The sequence below is a fragment of the Rutidosis leptorrhynchoides genome, chromosome 4, assembly GCF_046630445.1.
Source record: "Rutidosis leptorrhynchoides isolate AG116_Rl617_1_P2 chromosome 4, CSIRO_AGI_Rlap_v1, whole genome shotgun sequence".
Classification (NCBI taxonomy): Eukaryota; Viridiplantae; Streptophyta; class Magnoliopsida; order Asterales; family Asteraceae; genus Rutidosis; species Rutidosis leptorrhynchoides.
This window is the reverse complement of record NC_092336.1, coordinates 151,190,714-151,208,517: the sequence shown is the minus strand read 5'-3', so window position 1 is coordinate 151,208,517 and position 17,804 is coordinate 151,190,714.

Below are 17,804 nucleotides of genomic sequence, written 5' to 3'. Positions count from 1 at the left end.
ATGGTTTGGAAGTGGCTTTAACTCTAATTTCGGAGGTTCTTCTATCGATGATTTGTATCGATATCTGTCTTCTTCTTTTAGCATTTGAATTTCTTCTGTTGTTGGTTCATATCCATTAGCTATAAGTGTAGCTAACATTTCAGCTTCCTCAATTGGTTCATTACCTTCTCCTAAAGAACATTCTCCTGTTCCTTGTAATTCTGGAAATTCTTCTAATAATTCTGCATGTGCATCTATAATTTGAATATAATAACATGTATCATCTGCAGATTGTGGTTGTTGCATTGCTCTATCAACTGAAAAGGTAACACTCTCATCCTCTATACTTAGGGTCAGTTTCTTACCGAACACGTCTATCATTGCTTTAGCCGTGTTTAAGAATGGTCTTCCTAATATGAGAGGAACTTGAGAATCTTCTTCCATGTCCAAAACAACAAAATCTACTGGAAATACTAAAGTACCAACTTTAACTAGCATGTTCTCCATTATCCCTCTAGGATATTTTATTGATCTATCGGCTAGTTGTATGCTTATTCTTGTTGGTTTCAATTCTCCAAGGTCTAGTTTAGTGTATAGTGAATACGGCATTAGATTTATACTAGCATCTAAGTCTGCTAATGCTTCTATTGAACTAAGACTTCCCAGAAAACATGGAATTGTGAAACTTCCTGGATCAGATAGTTTTTCTGGTATCTTATTCAACGGCACTGCTGAACAATTAGCATTCATAGTAACAGCCGAGAGTTCTTCCATTTTCTTTCTATTTGAGATTAGATCTTTCAAGAATTTAGCATATCTAGGCATTCCTGAAATCACATCAATGAAAGGAAGATTTACATTTATCTGTTTAAACATATCCAAAAATTTGGATTGCTCGGCTTCAAGTTTCTCTTTCTTCATTTTACTCGGGTAAGGAAGTGGTGGTTGGTATGGTTTAACATAAGGTTTATCCTTAACTGTGTTATCTTCATTAACCTTTTCAACTACCGGTTCTTTTTCCTTATCTTGATCAGGTTGTGGTTCTTGTGGAGTAGGAATAGCTTCATCAGAAATTACAGGTATTTCAGGTGGTTTAAGTGTTGTACCACTTCTTGTGGTAATGGCTTTAGCTGTTTCATTCTGGGGGTTAGCATTTGTATCACTAGGTAGACTTCCCGGTTTTCTTTCACCTATTAACCTTGCTAGGTTACTTACTTCTTGTTCCAGATTTTGAATAGAAGCTTGTTGATTTCTAAATGCTTGAGCATTTTGTTCATTGGTTTGTTTCTGAGATGTGAAAAACTGCGTTTGAGTTTCAACTAGCTTCGTCATCATATCTTCTAAATTTGGCTTTTTATCATCGGTTTGTTGTGGTGACTTGTTTTGAAAATAGGTCTTTGCTGATTGTAAGTATTATTGGATACTTGTTGATTGCTAGGACCTTGTTGGTTGTTGTATGGAATATTTCGGTTATAATTCTGGTTTTGATTGTAAATCGGTCTTGGCGGTTGATAATTATTCTGATAATTATTTCCAGGCCTTTGGTTTATGTATGAAATATTCTCTCTTTGTTCCATTGTTAATTCAATACTGAGACAATCTTTTGTCAAATGTGGTCCTCCACACTGCTCACAACTAATTCGTATTGAGTGAATATCTTTAGTCATCTTTTCCATTCGTCTCTCCACAGCATCTATCTTTGCGGAAATGGAATCTAAGTCATGGCTAGAATCGGCTCTAGCTGCTTTAGATGATCTAATGATGTCTTTTTCTTGGTGCCACTCATGTGAGTGGGAAGCAGTGTTATCAATAATTTTGTAAGCATCAGTTTCAGTTTTCTTCATAATAGAACCACCAGCTGCTATATCTATGTCTTTCCTTGTAGTGATGTCGCATCCTTGGTAGAATATTTGTACTATTTGACAGGTGTCTAAACCATGTTGCGGACATCCTCTTAATAACTTTCCATATCTAGTCCATGCCTCATATAGAGTTTCATTTGGCTTCTGTGTGAACGTAACAATTTCTGCTTGAAGTCTTACGGCTTTAGATGCCGGAAAGAATTGTTTAAGAAATTTGTCAACTAAAACATCCCATGTATCAATCGCCCCTTCAGGTAACGATTCCAACCAATCTTTGGCTTCTCCCTTTAAAGTCCAGGGAAATAACATGAGATATATCTGTTCATCCTCCACTTCTCGGATTTTAAATAGTGTGCAGATCCTATTAAAGGTACGTAGATGTTCATTTGGATCTTCCTTCGGCGCACCACTAAATTGGCATTGATTAGTCACCATGTGTAGAATTTGTCCTTTGATTTCATAATCTGGCGCATTAATGTCTGGATGAGTAATTGCGTGACCTTGGCCAGTGCGTTTAGCTCTTATTCGGTCTTCCATACTTAAAGGTTCCAGATTCTCCATAATTGAATTTGTTGAATCGGTATCACTAGATGATTCTGATTTAATGGTTCGTTCCTCAACAATCTCTGTTTGAATGATTGGTGGTTCCTGAGGAAAGTTTAATGGTTCAGGATCTACGAACCGTTCCTGAATATTCTCCAGATTCTCAATTGTGAGGTCGGGTTCAAAAAATGGATTATCGGAAATTTGAACTGAAGTACTTGGTCGACTGGATGACGATTCTAAAGAAAAATCAACGGCAGTAATATTTGCTAAATGTCTTGATCTAGTTACAGGTGGTGAACTTACAAAAGGTGGTGAACGTCTTGCTCGGTGCATTCACTGAATATCCTATTAGTTTTTAAAAGGAAAGAAAAATTATAATAAGTTATCCAATCAATAGACTTTTCTGATTTTGCCCACGTTTCGAATAGCCAAAAGATGCAGCAGAGGGGCAGGATTCGTTTGGTCTCAATATAATTGAGGACTGTTTGGCTCCAATAACCCGGTCCACGTACAAATCCAACTATTACTACGAACCAGAAAATTTTGATGTCTATCAATTTAACCACTTAAAATAAATTTTCGTAATTTTAAGAAAATTTAGATAAGAAGTAGAATAAAAATCTATGTCCTAAAACTAGAATAGCGAGAAAGAAAAAGAGTTCGTCGAAAAAGGTCGAAAAAGAAAAAATGGTTGAAAAATAAAAGGTGACGGAAAAATAAAAGAAACTTATAAAAATTAAAAATACTTGACTAACCTAACCTTATTACTACAACTAACTTAAAATTATAATCGCAAATTGAGATAACTAATTGGAATGATAATTGGTACATAGTAAAAGGTGTCTAAAAATTTTAAAGCTTACAGGAAAAACTATATACCAAATGGAAATAACTTAAAAAGAAACTAAAACTTAAAAAGGCGTCGCAAAATTCTAAAGCACCTAAATCTTAGTCTAAATAAAAAGCACTTAAGGAATTCTACGGCAAAGCCTAAAAATCTAGGAGTAAAAATAACTATGGCAAAAACTAAGTTTAAAACTAAATATGAGCTAAATATATAAATATTACGCTAAAACGATTAAAAAGGGACAAAATATAAAAATATACAAAAAGTTGTAAAAAGTACAATTTTTATAAAAATATTATTTTTATATTAATTATTTATTAAAACTATTAATTTTACAATTTAATTAAACTAATTTAACTAAAATATAAATTAAATAAAACTTAAATTAAAATAAAACTAATAATAATAATAATAATAATAATAATTAGGGTTAATAATAATTATAATTAATAATAATCCGTAATAAATGCAGTTTAGGGTTTCTGTCGGTGTCAAAGAAACTCCGCGAGTCGCGGTTCTCAAAGCTGCAAACCTCGCGAGTCGCGGGGTTCCAGTTTTCAACTCTGGAACAGTTTGAAATTTTACGCGTTTTTCTTCTTTCTTTTTTTTTTATATTTTTAATTTCTGTTTTTAATTTTCTGTTTTAATAAAAGTATTTATATAATAAAAACTTATATCTAAAAACTAAAATAGAAATATTTTATAATTTTATAAATAAAAATCTTAAAACTAGAATTATATATATTTTTTTATATGTTTTTAAATAAAAACAAAATACTTAAATAAAACTTATATAAAAATAAAGAAACTTTATAAAACTTAAATATTTAACAAAATCTTAAAAATACATAAATTTTTTTTTATATATTAGCGTTGCGCTTCCGGCTTTTAAGAGACTCCCCGGCAGCGGCGCCAAAAATACTTGATGTCGTGCATGGTGTATATAAAATAGTTATTAATTTTAGCAGGAAATACTATTAAATACGATACAATTTTACACAAGATATTTATTTATAGAATGGATATACTTAAACCTTGCTACAACACTTATAGGCAGTGTACCTAATCGTACAGTAGTGTAGTTTTTAGTAAGTCCGGTTCGTTCCACAGGGAAATCTTTAAACAAAGCTTAACGCTATATTAGTTTACTTTTATAAAAATACAAATATATATATAAGTAATATTATTATTATAAAGGGGGGGTTTTTACCGTTTAATGACCGGTTTATCGATTTTAAAACTTTAGTCGCAGTTAAAACCAAATGTAAAATAATAAAAATAAATACAAGACTTAAATTAAAGCGTAAAGTAAATAACGATAATGAAATTGCGAATAATAAAAGTGCGATAAAATAAACTTGCGATAATTAAAAAGTACGATAATTAAAAGTGCAATTAAATAAAATAACAATAAAAATGCGATAATTAGAAGTGCAATTAAATATAAAATAAAGGAAATTAAGTATGAAATAAAAGAATTATGCTTATTTAAACTTCCGTAATCATGATGTTTGACGTGTTGATTTTAGTTTTATGCCCATGGGTTAATTGTCCTTTGTCCTGGATTATTTAATATGTCCATACGGATTTGTCCATAATAGTCCATCAGTCATAAATATAAAGAGCGAAAGCCTTCGTCAAATTATTCTTATTCGTCAAATATTTCAACTAATTGGGGATTCGAATTGTAACAAGGTTTTAATACTTTGTTTAATGAATACACCAGGTTATCAGGTTATCAACTGCGTGTAAACCAAGGTTTTACTACTTTGTTAACAATTACACCAATTACCCTTGAATGTAATTCACCCCTGTTTCAACAAGTTTATTAACTATTAATCCAGTTCCGTATCCGGTAAAATGAATAATTATTGGTATTTATAGATATCCCGCCCACCGTACCCAGTCAAGCATATGTGGTTATATATAAATACGTCAAATTATAAGTTTGTATATTAAATTAACAAGGTATTGTTTAGTTAATATAAAACTCATTAATAGCCCATAGTCTAATTTCCACAAGTGTCGTTCTTTTGTCCAAACCCCAATTATGGTACAAAGCCCAATTACCCAATTTTAGTAATTAACCCAACATCATGATTACTTCGGATTAAATAAGCATAATAATAACTTAGCTACGAGACATTAATGTAAAAAGGTTGAACATAACTTACAATGATTAAAAATAGCGTAGGGTTACACGGAGAGAATTTCGACTTACACCCTTACAACATTCGCTAACATACCCTTATTATTAGAATTATAATTAAAATTAAAATATAAATTATAAATATATATATATATTTTACGTATGAATGAGGAGAAGAAGAAAAAGATGGTTTTTGCGATCAGAATTCGGTTGCTTTTATAGGGATTTTCGATTTTTGGGGCTCCGCGACTCGCGGAATTTTTGCCTTCAAACTCCGCGAGTCGCGGAGTTTACTTTTACAGCTCACACAAGCTTGGCTCTTTGTTTACCGACGGTTTAAATATAAATATAATATATTAAATAATTATAAGAATTATTTAAATATTATATTATATTTATGTGCATAGTTGACTTGTAATTTTTAGTCCGTTGCGTCGAGCGTTGAGAGTTGACTCTGGTCTCGGTTCAACATTTTCGAACGTCCTTGCGTACAATTTAATATCTTGTACTTTGCGTTTTGAATCTTGTACTCTTGTAATTTCGAGACGTTTCTTATCAATAATTGGAACCTCTTTGATTGTCTTTTGTACTTTTGAGCTTTTTGGTCGTTTGCGTCTTCAATTCGTCGAATCTGTCTTTTGTCTTCACCTTTTATTATTTAAACGAATATCACTTGTAAATAGAACAATTGCAACTAAAATCTTGTCTTTCTTGAGGAATAATGCTATAAAATATATGTTCGTTTTTAGCATTATCAAAGAGCAATAAAGTTGCTGGTAAGTTTACTACTAATGTGGTGGAATATAAAAGGTTCCCCAGTAATGATGGCGAAAAGACAACGTATATATCAAGGTTATAATAAGGCTACTCCGGATGAAAAGTCGAAGTTGTCTTTTTGGAGCTGTGATAAAATTCGCTATTTTGAAAAGTGATTGTAAAGTTATTTTGGGTAATAATAATGCTAAAGGATCTGACACGGATACGTGTTGAACCTTTGCTTAGGTTCAAGTGTCCTCCGAATGCATATCTATATGCATATATTCTTCGTATGTATCGTGTGATTGGTTCATTGTCTCGATTGTTCCTTAGTTGAGATGTTTTCAAGAATTTTGAAGGGTTTAGACGCATTTTGTCATCGTCAATATCCGTATAATGAATTCGTCGTGAATCTTGAATGATACGAATATCTTTATGAGTTCTGTGAATGAAAGTGATGTTCTAGTATAGTTTGAATTTAAAATATTATTTTGAAGGATGTAGGAATTTAAGATTGATGGCACTTCGTAAATCTTGACTTGGATTTTGATCTGTCAAAATCAGAATATGTAATTGAATTGGTATGGAAAATGGTTGTCTTGAATTTTGTGAAATGATGTATATTGCTATGAAAGGAGAGAGTATAATTAACGATTGTCGAAACATCATTGAAAATGTACAGTGTAACATATTAATGTGAACTTAAGTATTTCTCGGGTATTACCTACCCGTTAAAATAAAATTTCACAAGTAATATTTTGTATAAAAGAATTTTTATTACAGTCTTTATGAAAATATATGTATGTATATTTTCTTCAGATGTAATATGGATTTAATGAGTTAATATTATATTAATCTCATTTGGTTTACGGTTGGAACTAGAAATGAATAATCCCTAAAACTTTAGAGATTACATAATCGCCGCGGAATATTTCTTCAACGTAAATGAAATAATGAATTAATACTTCATCACTCATTATTGTTGGTATCCCTCAGTGCCTGCGGTGCGTATGATGTTGATGCTCGTAATGTGGCTTGCGATGTTGAGGCTTGTGATGTTGTTGGTAATGCTGCTGCTGGTGCTGGTAGTGGTTTGATGTGAGTATAGATGATGAGAATTTGTTTTGTTTTGTATTGTGAAAGAAGATGTTTAAAGTTTCTTGAATAAAAAGAGAGGTCAAGAGCTTTATAAAGGGAATGAAATGATGTAGAATGCACTTGCTAATGAAGTTTTGCTTTTCATGACAGTAAATTTTTATTTTTATTTTTTACTAAATAATTCACCATGCAAGATACGGAGTAAAGGTCGGATAGCCTCAATAATATTAGTAATATTATACTCCTTGCGGCATATCCTGGAAAGGAGAGAGAAAATGGTGTTACGAACGGGTTCGTCGGTAAGTGCCTCATGTTCTTCACCAAGAGGGCAATGTGGTGGATGGAAGGGATTACCTTCTTCTGTCTCCAATGATTAAGTAGACTACGAACCCATCCCTAATTCATCCAAAATAGATGATGGCTAATTGGTTGATCCATTCCGGTCACACTGCTTTCGGAGCTCGAGTGAAATTCCGTATCGGAATTCGAGGGACTTGAACTACTGGAGAGTTTCATTTCGTACGACTGAATAAAGGATTTTTCGATATGAAATGATTTCCGGCTATCGGATGGTATTCTAATTACATAGAATATCTATATATATAGAGCAAAAGATTTCATAGATTACGGAGGAATTTACGGAATATGTTAGGCAAAGTTTACAGTAACAGATATGCTAAGATATGAATTAGCGAATTAGCATATACGCTAAAATATGAACTTTGTCTATACACTATTTATGCAATCAATGCAGTAAGATGTGTCTAGACTAAGAATGATAAGCATATAATTTTCTAAGGGTGATAAGCAGATGATTTCCGACTAGAAATGATAAGCAAAATTTTTGACATACAGCTAAGGTTGAAGTCCAGACCTACTAATGCATCCTAACAACTATCAGTTAGACACACTAATGCAAGACCTGGTTTGCTAAGACCACCGCTCTAATACCAACTGAAACGACCCGTTCATATCACTATAAACGTAGTACGTTATTCATTGGTCCCATAGCGAGGTATTTGACCTCTATATGATACGTTTTAGAAATTTTTGCATTCGTTTCATAAAAAGCACACCATTATTATACATAATGCATGTTTTAAACAAGTGGGCGATTATTTAAGAAATAATCCCCATAATACATCAGTTTCCAAATACTACACACATGACATAAAAGTTGAATATAATACATGACGAAGGTTTTATTGAATGCAACACTTCATTTAAACAAAAACATGAGACTCCATGCACAGCTTGCTCAGATAATGCAACAGCAGAAGACTTTCTTAAGGGCCTGAGAATAAACATGCTTAAATAGTCAACACAAAGGTTGGTGAGATATATAGGTTTAGCATCGATATAAATATAGACCACAAGATTTCATAGTTATAAATATATGTACACTCGCAAGTGTATAAAAGTATTCTATAAGTTGTTGAGCTCTTCGGTAACCATACTTAACCATTAATATGGCATATTCCCTTTATTATGAAATCTCCCTACACTGTACCAAGTGTAGTAAAAATGAAGTACTATGCAACCGTTTACGATACTAGAGCGACTAGCCCGGTTGGGTTTGTCAAACCCGATAGATCTATCAATAGGATTCACGCTTACATGTTCTTACAACATGTAAATATTAGTTACCAAGCTATTAGGGAAGATATGCAATGTGGTACAACTCAACGTAGAATATATTTTAAGTACTTGTGTCCATGGCGTAAAATATAAAATGCATGTATTCTCATCCCAAAATATTTTTAGAGTTTAAAAATGGAACTATATACTCACAGTAATAAAAGTATATTAATAATAAGTTTTCAACTTATTAAAAATATGACCGTCGTCCTTGGATTCACGAACCTATAACAATAATAACGATTCAGATAATAATACGACATATGAATAAAATAAAGCAAGTTCATAGAATACTTATGTAATAATTTTTAACATTTTATGTTAGTAGTCCATTGTTAGTAGTCCAAAATAGTCCGAAAAGTCCAAAAGTCCAATAATCGGTATATATATATAATCTTAGAATTACCCCACGATGTATTGTATACGTATTGTCTTTGCATCAACCCAGAGACGTATTGTATACGTATTGTCTTAGAATTAACTAAGACATATTGTGTACGTATTGTCTTAGGATTTATCAAAACGTATTGTATACTTATTGTGTTAGGACGTACCAAGAATATTATTATACATATATACAATCACAGAATTAAACAAGATTATAATATTTTGTTATACTACTGATAACATGTCCAAATATATAGGATATAGGAAATGTTAACAAGGATATGGTTAATATAGTTTTTATAATATAAATTTCGTCCATACAACGTTAATTTTAGCAGATTTTGTTTTGCTCGCCAAATATTCATTACAACTCCGTTTAAAGTGAATCAAATTGCTATGGATTCATTAAGAAGTAAATTTTACAAAACCAATTCTAAAAGTTCATCCCAAGTAGTAATTTATAGAGCTTTACCCTCTTTTTGTGTAGGTGGACAGATTTGGAAAATCCCGGCATCCACCCAATATATGATTTTTGATAAAATACTTTCACTTTGTCTAAAATCATGAAAAAAATACTGGAAGTCTTATTTACATATATTAACATATTTCCACAGTCTTAGCCTCGAACTCAAAGTCTAAGATAGGTTTTTAATTCTCAACCCAAAACAGCCCGATTTTTACCGAATGGAGATTAAAGGATATATGTTAAGTTTCAAGGTGTTCTTCATATGTACAAGTTATAAGTTCTTATATTAAGTTAATATAACATCATAATACATATAAATAAGTATTATTAGAGTTAAGTTAGAAAGATTAGATTAGTTTTTCAAACAAGCTTGGTGTTCACCAAAACAAGTTCTAGTTTTTACAAGTTTTATAAATATAACAGATAGCAACTATACAAGGAAAGGAAGAAGGATTTTGAGAAGTATTTTACCTTGATTATGAAGAGGAAAGTTTCTGAGATTAAAGTATGATATGAGAGCATTCAAGTGTGTGTTTTTAGTTTAAGAAAAATGTGGAGTAAAAATGAGTTAAAATGGTCCTTATTTATAAGCTTATAATTTTGGCTTTTAGTGAAAATATCTAAGATAAGTTAAATTGTATTAAGTCATGCATGACATATTAAATTGATTAGGTCATGGATGACATATTACACAAATAATTGCAGATTTCTATTGGTATATACCAATAGTAAATACTTCTAGAAGCTGTGTATAATACGGGTAAAAATACCGTATGAATGCGAGTAGAATTCTTGAGGAAATTGAATGAAAATATGAGTATAGCTATCCTTTATATGTATTGGTATATTATAAAGTGTATTCAATACTTGTAAGGATGTATTTACACTCGTAATACACTATATGTAAATACATTTTAACATAAGTTAATTACGTCGTTTAAATAGTAATATATATATATATATTGTTTGAAAACTCTTTAAATTAGTAGTATGAAAATATATATATAATACTTTGTTAATATACTTAATGAGATATTTAATTATCATATTTTCAAGTTAAATATATATAAATCCATATATATACACAATAATTAAACAATTAAACAATTAAATCAAGTTATGACGTTTGTGAATCCTCGGAATAAAAGGGTGACCAAAAGCTTGTGTAAAACTATTTCCGGAGGTTCAAGATTTATTAAAATTCATTGTTTATCAAGTCGGAATTATATAAAGATTAAGTTTAAATTTGGTCGAAAATTTCTGGGTCGTCACAAAGACGCTCGACTAGAGTGCCCAAACCTAATCCTAGGTATTCTCCATCAGCAAACTAATTTCTCTATACCGAGAATGGTGAACCCGAAAGTTACTTTGAGGCAAGGAAAACAAATGAATCCATACAATGGGAGCTTGCCATGAAAGAAGAGATGGGGTCACTTGAGAAAAATAAAAGTTGGTCACTAGTAAAGTTACCACATGATAAAAGGGCGTTGCAAAGTAAATGGGTGTATCGAATCAAGAATGAGTTAGATGGCAAGAAAAGATACAAGGCTCGTTTGGTAGTCAAAGGCTTTCAACAAAAGGAAAGGGTTGACTACAAAGAGATATTTTCACCAGTAGTTAAAATGACTACTATCCGTTTGGTACTTTCTATGGTTGCATCCGAAGACTTACATCTAGAGCAACTAGATGTGAAGACCGCATTCTTGTATAGTGATCTTGTTGAAGAGATCTACATGAGGTAACCCGAGGGCTTTGAGATAAAGGGTAAAGAGAAGTGGGTTTGTAAGCTAAAGAAAAGTTTGTATGGATTGAAGCAAGCACCTCGGCAATGGTACTTGAAGTTTGATGATTTTATGAAGAAGAATGGTTTCTTAAGATGTGAAGTGGATCACTGTTGCTACTTGAAGAAACTCAAGTCTTCTTATATAATCTTATTGTTGTATGTTGATGACATGTTACTTGCAGGTTCCAACATGTCCGAAATTAACAAGTTGAAGGGATTACTTTCCCGTGAATTCGATATGAAAGATCTTGGTGGTGCTAGGCAAATACTTGGCATGAGTATTGTGCGTGATCGTGTGAAAGGTACTCTATACTTGTCTCAATCCAAATATATTGAGAAAGTAGTAGAGGTTTAATATGGAGAATTCAAAGGCTCGTTCTATGCCTTTGGGAAGCATGATTAAGTTATTAAAAAGTCAATCACCAAAGACGGTAAAAGACAAAATGGATATGGAAAAGGTTCCATATGCATCGGCCGTGGGTAGTATTATGTATGCCATGGTTTGTACAAGACCCGATATCGCTCAAGCAGTGGTAGTTGTAAGTCGTTATTGAAGGATTTTCGTATGCCCGAGAGACATATTGAATTAACGTGGCTAATATGTTTTGATCCAAGTCGGGTCATACCCAATAACAAGCTTACCAACACATTATTCGTATTTGATCTTAACGACTGGATCATTGATCAAATACGCGACACTTGGATTTTAGAAAATCGGTTTTCTAAAATATCATCACTTGGGATAAATTATTTGGATAATTTATATGTAATTATTTATAGGTTTAAATAATTATGTTGTGTTATATTTTATAAAATGGTTTATAAAATTGTTGCAAGTAACAAATACATGTTTGTTTTATATAAGTTTTATAAACTTATATACAAGTTTTATAAAATTGAATCTTGTATAAAATAAATGTTCAAGTGTGGGCAGTTTTGTAGGCTCCAAGAAGAGTCCACCCATGCTTATTCTTGTGACTTTTAAAGACCACAACTCCCTAAGTGCATGCTAGTTTTATAGACCAAAGAAAGACTCAAAATAAACAACATTTTGAAGTAAAAAACCAGCTGAATATTGCTGTCAAAAACTGCTGCTGCTGTTCGACTTTTTTGGGCAGAAAGAAGGGATCTTCAAGCTTGGGTTTTGGTCATTCAAGTGTCAAACAAAATCCTAACTAATAGCAAGGGTGTTGGTGCATAGTTTGGGGTATAACTACTTGAGGTTTCATTGTTTTGGAGCTCCATTCATCATCATCTTCATCATCATCTATCAACAAGCTAGGAGAAGGTATAAACACTTTTCTTACTTGTAGTTTGTAAGTATGTTTCACAACTTGATCCTAATTGGGATTTAACTTTAATTGGTTAAAGATTAACAAGTTTTAAATGATAATATGAACATGCTTCCGCTTTTATTTGATTCTTTAAAGGTTTTAAGTATTATGAAACTTGTTAAATCCCAACAATGGTATCTAGAGCCGAAGTTGTTGAAATATGCTTCGAGATGGTTATTAAACCCACTATAATTTTGCATTCTATGAACATGCATGAAGTAGAATGTAAAATTTTCGGTTTTGGGTGTTTTGTCATTTTTGGCCAAAATCACTTGTGATTCTGTATTGCCAATCACTTGTGATTCTGTGTTTGCAGATCACTTGTGATTCTGTGTTTCCAATCACTTGTGATTCTGTACTGCCAATCACTTGTGATTCTGTACTGCCGATCACTTGTGATTCTGTACTGCCAATCACTTGTGATTCTGTATTGCCTATCTCTTATGTAGTTAAAGTTCACAATCTAAGCCTTGACCTTGTGTTTGGTTGCATGCATGGTTGATTGATATTTATTCAATTGGTTTGTAATAATATTTATTCATTTGGCATGTAATGATTCATTTGGTTATGTAATTTATTTTATATTTGGTATGTAAAATAGATTAGGTTGTAATTTTATTTTTTAGACAAAATGTATTAGGATATATTTTGTAAAATGATGAAGAATGATGAAGACTTGAAGAACACATGAAGAAGCATTTGGATGCAAGGTTAAGTGGGAGATTTAAAATCTCCTACTTTGTGTAATTACCCCTTATCCGGTGGCATTTGTTTTCGGCTAAACAAATGTCTACCAAAATGGCTTGATTGTGAACATATTTGTTTTGCATGCATGGTTGTTTATTGTATGATTGTGGATTGTATGTTTGTATGCTACAAGTTAATCACACAAGTAAACAACAAGCAAAATGGCAATTTAATTGGTTAAATTATACATTAATTAACGACATGCAAAACGACAATTTAATTAGTTGAATTAAAAATGGCTAAAAGGACATTAATAAACGGTTATTAAGATCATGATTAGGATCATATATATAAAATGGTTTATAGACATGAAAATGGATTTTCATAAGAACCATACACTAAATGCATGTTAGTGTATGGCATAAAAGTTTTCTCAAACTAGAATTAATGAAAACTTAAAATCCCTTAACTAAAACAAGGTAAACAAGTTTAACGCCATCCTTTTGTGGGAACACTTGAACATAGTAGGGAACTCATAATGGGATAAAGGTCACCTAACCATTATGAACTAACTAATATGCTTAAGGTAAAATTCGCATGCTTGTGGGATAAAGGTCACCTAACCACTTGTATGTTAATTTTACATGTTTACACAAGTAGGACGACTTGATTTGGGAATCATGAACTTAGGGTCACCGAAGCATGAGGAACAAATAGGCGTTGATGGGATAAATATGCCATGCAAAAGGATTGCATGATCCCATAATTTAGAAGTTGCAAAAGGATTGCAATTGTCATATAAATGACTACCTAGCTAAATCAAATAACGGGATAAAGGTCACCTAACCGAAATTTGATTTACCGTTGGATTCTAATATTTAATAAGATAATTATAATATAAAAGGGTATTGTTTATTAAATTTGAAATCAATACTTAAATGAACTTTGTTAATTTTGTAGATGGCCGCTAATAACAACAACAACATGCAAAACGCACCACTTAACCTAAACAACCTATCGTTAAGGTCTCTCCTTGAGAAAGAAAAACTCAACCATACGAACTTTATGGATTGGTTCCGTAATCTTAGGATTGTCCTCAAACTCGAGGATAAAGCGTATGTGTTGGAGGACCCCATTCCCGATCAACCCGACATGGATGATACGGAGGGCATGGCCTACTATGACAAATATTGTGCCGATTCGGTGCAAGTTGGTTGCCTAATGCTTGGGACTATGATACCCGAACTCCAAAAGGATTTCGAACATCATAGTGCATATGACATGATTACGCAATTGAAGGAGATGTTCCTTCAACAAGCACGTGTCGAGCGCTTCGAAACGGTTCGAGCGCTACATGCATGTCGTATGGATGACACCCAATCCGTCTCCTCCTATGTCCTCAAAATGAAAAGCCTCATTGATCGCGCTAACCGTCTCAATCTCAACATATCCAATGAGCTAGCCACTGATCTTATCCTAAACTCCTTGTCAAAGAGGTTTGACCAATTTGTAATTAATTACAATATGAATGGGATGGATAAGACCATTGGTGAGCTTCATGGCATGTTAAGGACGGCCGAAACTAGCATGGGTAAAAGGGCTTCACCCGTGCTAGTGATCAATGATGGTGGGTCCAAAGGTAACAACACCTCTAAGCCTAAGGCGGCTAAGAGGAAAGGACCCGCCCATCAAGGCAAGGGAAAGGGAAAGATACCTACCCCAACCAAAAACAAGAATAAGAAACAAAAGGTTGCCGGACAAGCAAACCCCAAGGAAGACCCATGTTTCGGTTGCGGTGAAATGGGTCACTGGAAACGAAACTGCCCGGTCTACCTTAAGGAGTTGAAGGAAAAGAGGGATGCGGGGCAATCCTCAGGTAATATATATATGGTATATATAGAGCTTAGTATTACTTCTTCTAATACATGGGTATTAGACACTGGATGTGGAACTCACATTTGCAATTCATTGCAGGGGTTCAAAGGAAGTAGCGAGCAAACGGGAACATCAAGTCTCTACATGGGTAATGGAGCCAAAGTGCATGTGAAGGCTCAAGGAGACTTTGTGTTAAAGCTTCCAAGTGGTTTGGAACTTATTTTGAAAGATGTTTTGTATGCACCCGATTTATGTCGAAACATTATTTCCGTTTCCCGTTTGAAACAATGTGGTTTTAATCTTAATTTTGTTAATGATGATATCCATGTTTATTTAGATAATGTATTCTATTTCAAGGCTTCGCCTTCAAATGGAATTTATGAATTGATTCATAATGACACATCATCTAGTAGCTCAATGTACCATACAAGCACCAAGAAACTCAAAAGGGATTTGAGTGATTCCTACTTATGGCATTGTCGCCTTGGTCACATAAACAAGAACCAAATGCATACACTTCAAAAGAATGGACTCTTGAAATCAAATGAGATGGACTCGTTTGATGTGTGTGAATCTTGTTTACAAGGCAAAATGACTAAAGCACCTTTCAAAGGGACCTATGAAAGGGCTAAGGACTTATTGGGATTAATACATTCGGATGTATGTGGACCCTTTAAGCCCATAGCTAGGAATGGTGAAAGATACTTCGTTACTTTCATTGATGACTTCAGTCGTTTTGGATATGTCTACTTGTTAAGACATAAGGACAAAACTTTTGAAGCATTCAAAGAGTATCAAAGCGAAGTACAAAATCAACTCAATAAGACAATCAAGGTACTTCGTACCGATAGAGGAGGTGAATACCTAAGTGATGCTTTCCAAGATCATCTTAGAAGTTGTGGGATTATCTCACAACTTACTCCACCAGGAACACCCCAACTTAATGGAGTTTCCGAAAGGAGGAACCGAACCCTAATGGATATGGTTCGATCTATGATGGCAAGAAGCTCGTTACCTCTATCGTTTTGGGGTTATTGTCTATGCTCCGCGGCTCGTATTTTAAATATGGCCCCAACCAAGAAAGTGGAACGAACTCCTCATGAGATGTGGTTTGGAAAACCTCCGTCTCTATCATACTTAAAGGTATGGGGATGTGAAGCTTATCCTAAGCGTTACGTCCCTAATAAGTTGAATGCTCGATCCACGAAGTGTATCTTCATAGGATATCCCAAGGATGATATGGGATACTATTTCTATGATCAAACCGAGCAAAATGTATTTGTTGCTCGAAAGGCTGAATTCCTTGAAACTAAGTTCCTAATGGAAGGAAATAGTGAGAGGAAGATAGATCTTGAAGAAGTTCAAGATCAAGTAGATGATACACAATTGGTTGACACTAGCACTCAACATGAAAATGTTGAGAGTGATCAAATGGATGATCAAAATACACAAGACATTCGCAGATCTGGTAGGATTAGTAATCCTCCTGAGAGATATGGGTTTCTCATGGATGGTTGCTATGTGGTTGATTTGGATGAACCAACAAACTACCAAGATGCTTTATCAAGGATTGATAAGGATAAATGGCAGGAAGCCATGAACGCTGAGATGCAATCCATGTATGACAACCAAGTTTGGGAACTTGTTGAACAACCTACTGGCTCAAGGCTAGTTGATTGTAAATGGCTTTTCAAGATGAAAACCGACATACATGGAAACTTGGATACATATAAAGCTAGACTTGTAGCAAAAGGTTTCACTCAAACTCAAGGGGTTGACTATGATGAAACTTTTTCACCTGTGGCAATGCTAAAGTCTATTAGGATATTGCTTGCCATTGCTGCTCATTATGATTATGAAATATGGCAAATGGATGTCAAGACCGCTTTCCTAAATGGACATCTTGAGGAAGATGTCTATATGGTTCAGCCTGAGGGTTTTGTTGATCCGAAATATCCTAAAAAGGTATGCAAGTTAAAGAAGTCAATCTACGGATTGAAACAAGCATCTAGAATGTGGAATCATCGTTTTAATGAGGAAGCCGTGAAATTTGGCTTCATTAAAAATGGTGATGAAGCTTGTGTATATAAGAAAGCCAGTGGGAGCACTATCATGTTCCTTGTACTATATGTGGATGATATATTGTTATTTGGAAATGATATTCCGGCAATGCAAAGAGTAAAAACTTGGCTAAGTAAATGCTTCTCCATTAAGGATCTTGGAGAAGCACAATACGTTTTGGGGATTGGGATCTACAGGGATAGATCCAAGAAACTGATAGGTTTGAATCAAAGTGCATACATTGAAAAGATCTTGAAAAGGTTCAAGATGGAAAACTCTAAGAAAGGTTTGGTACCTATTCAAAGAGGAACACTCCTCAGTTCATCTCAGTGCCCC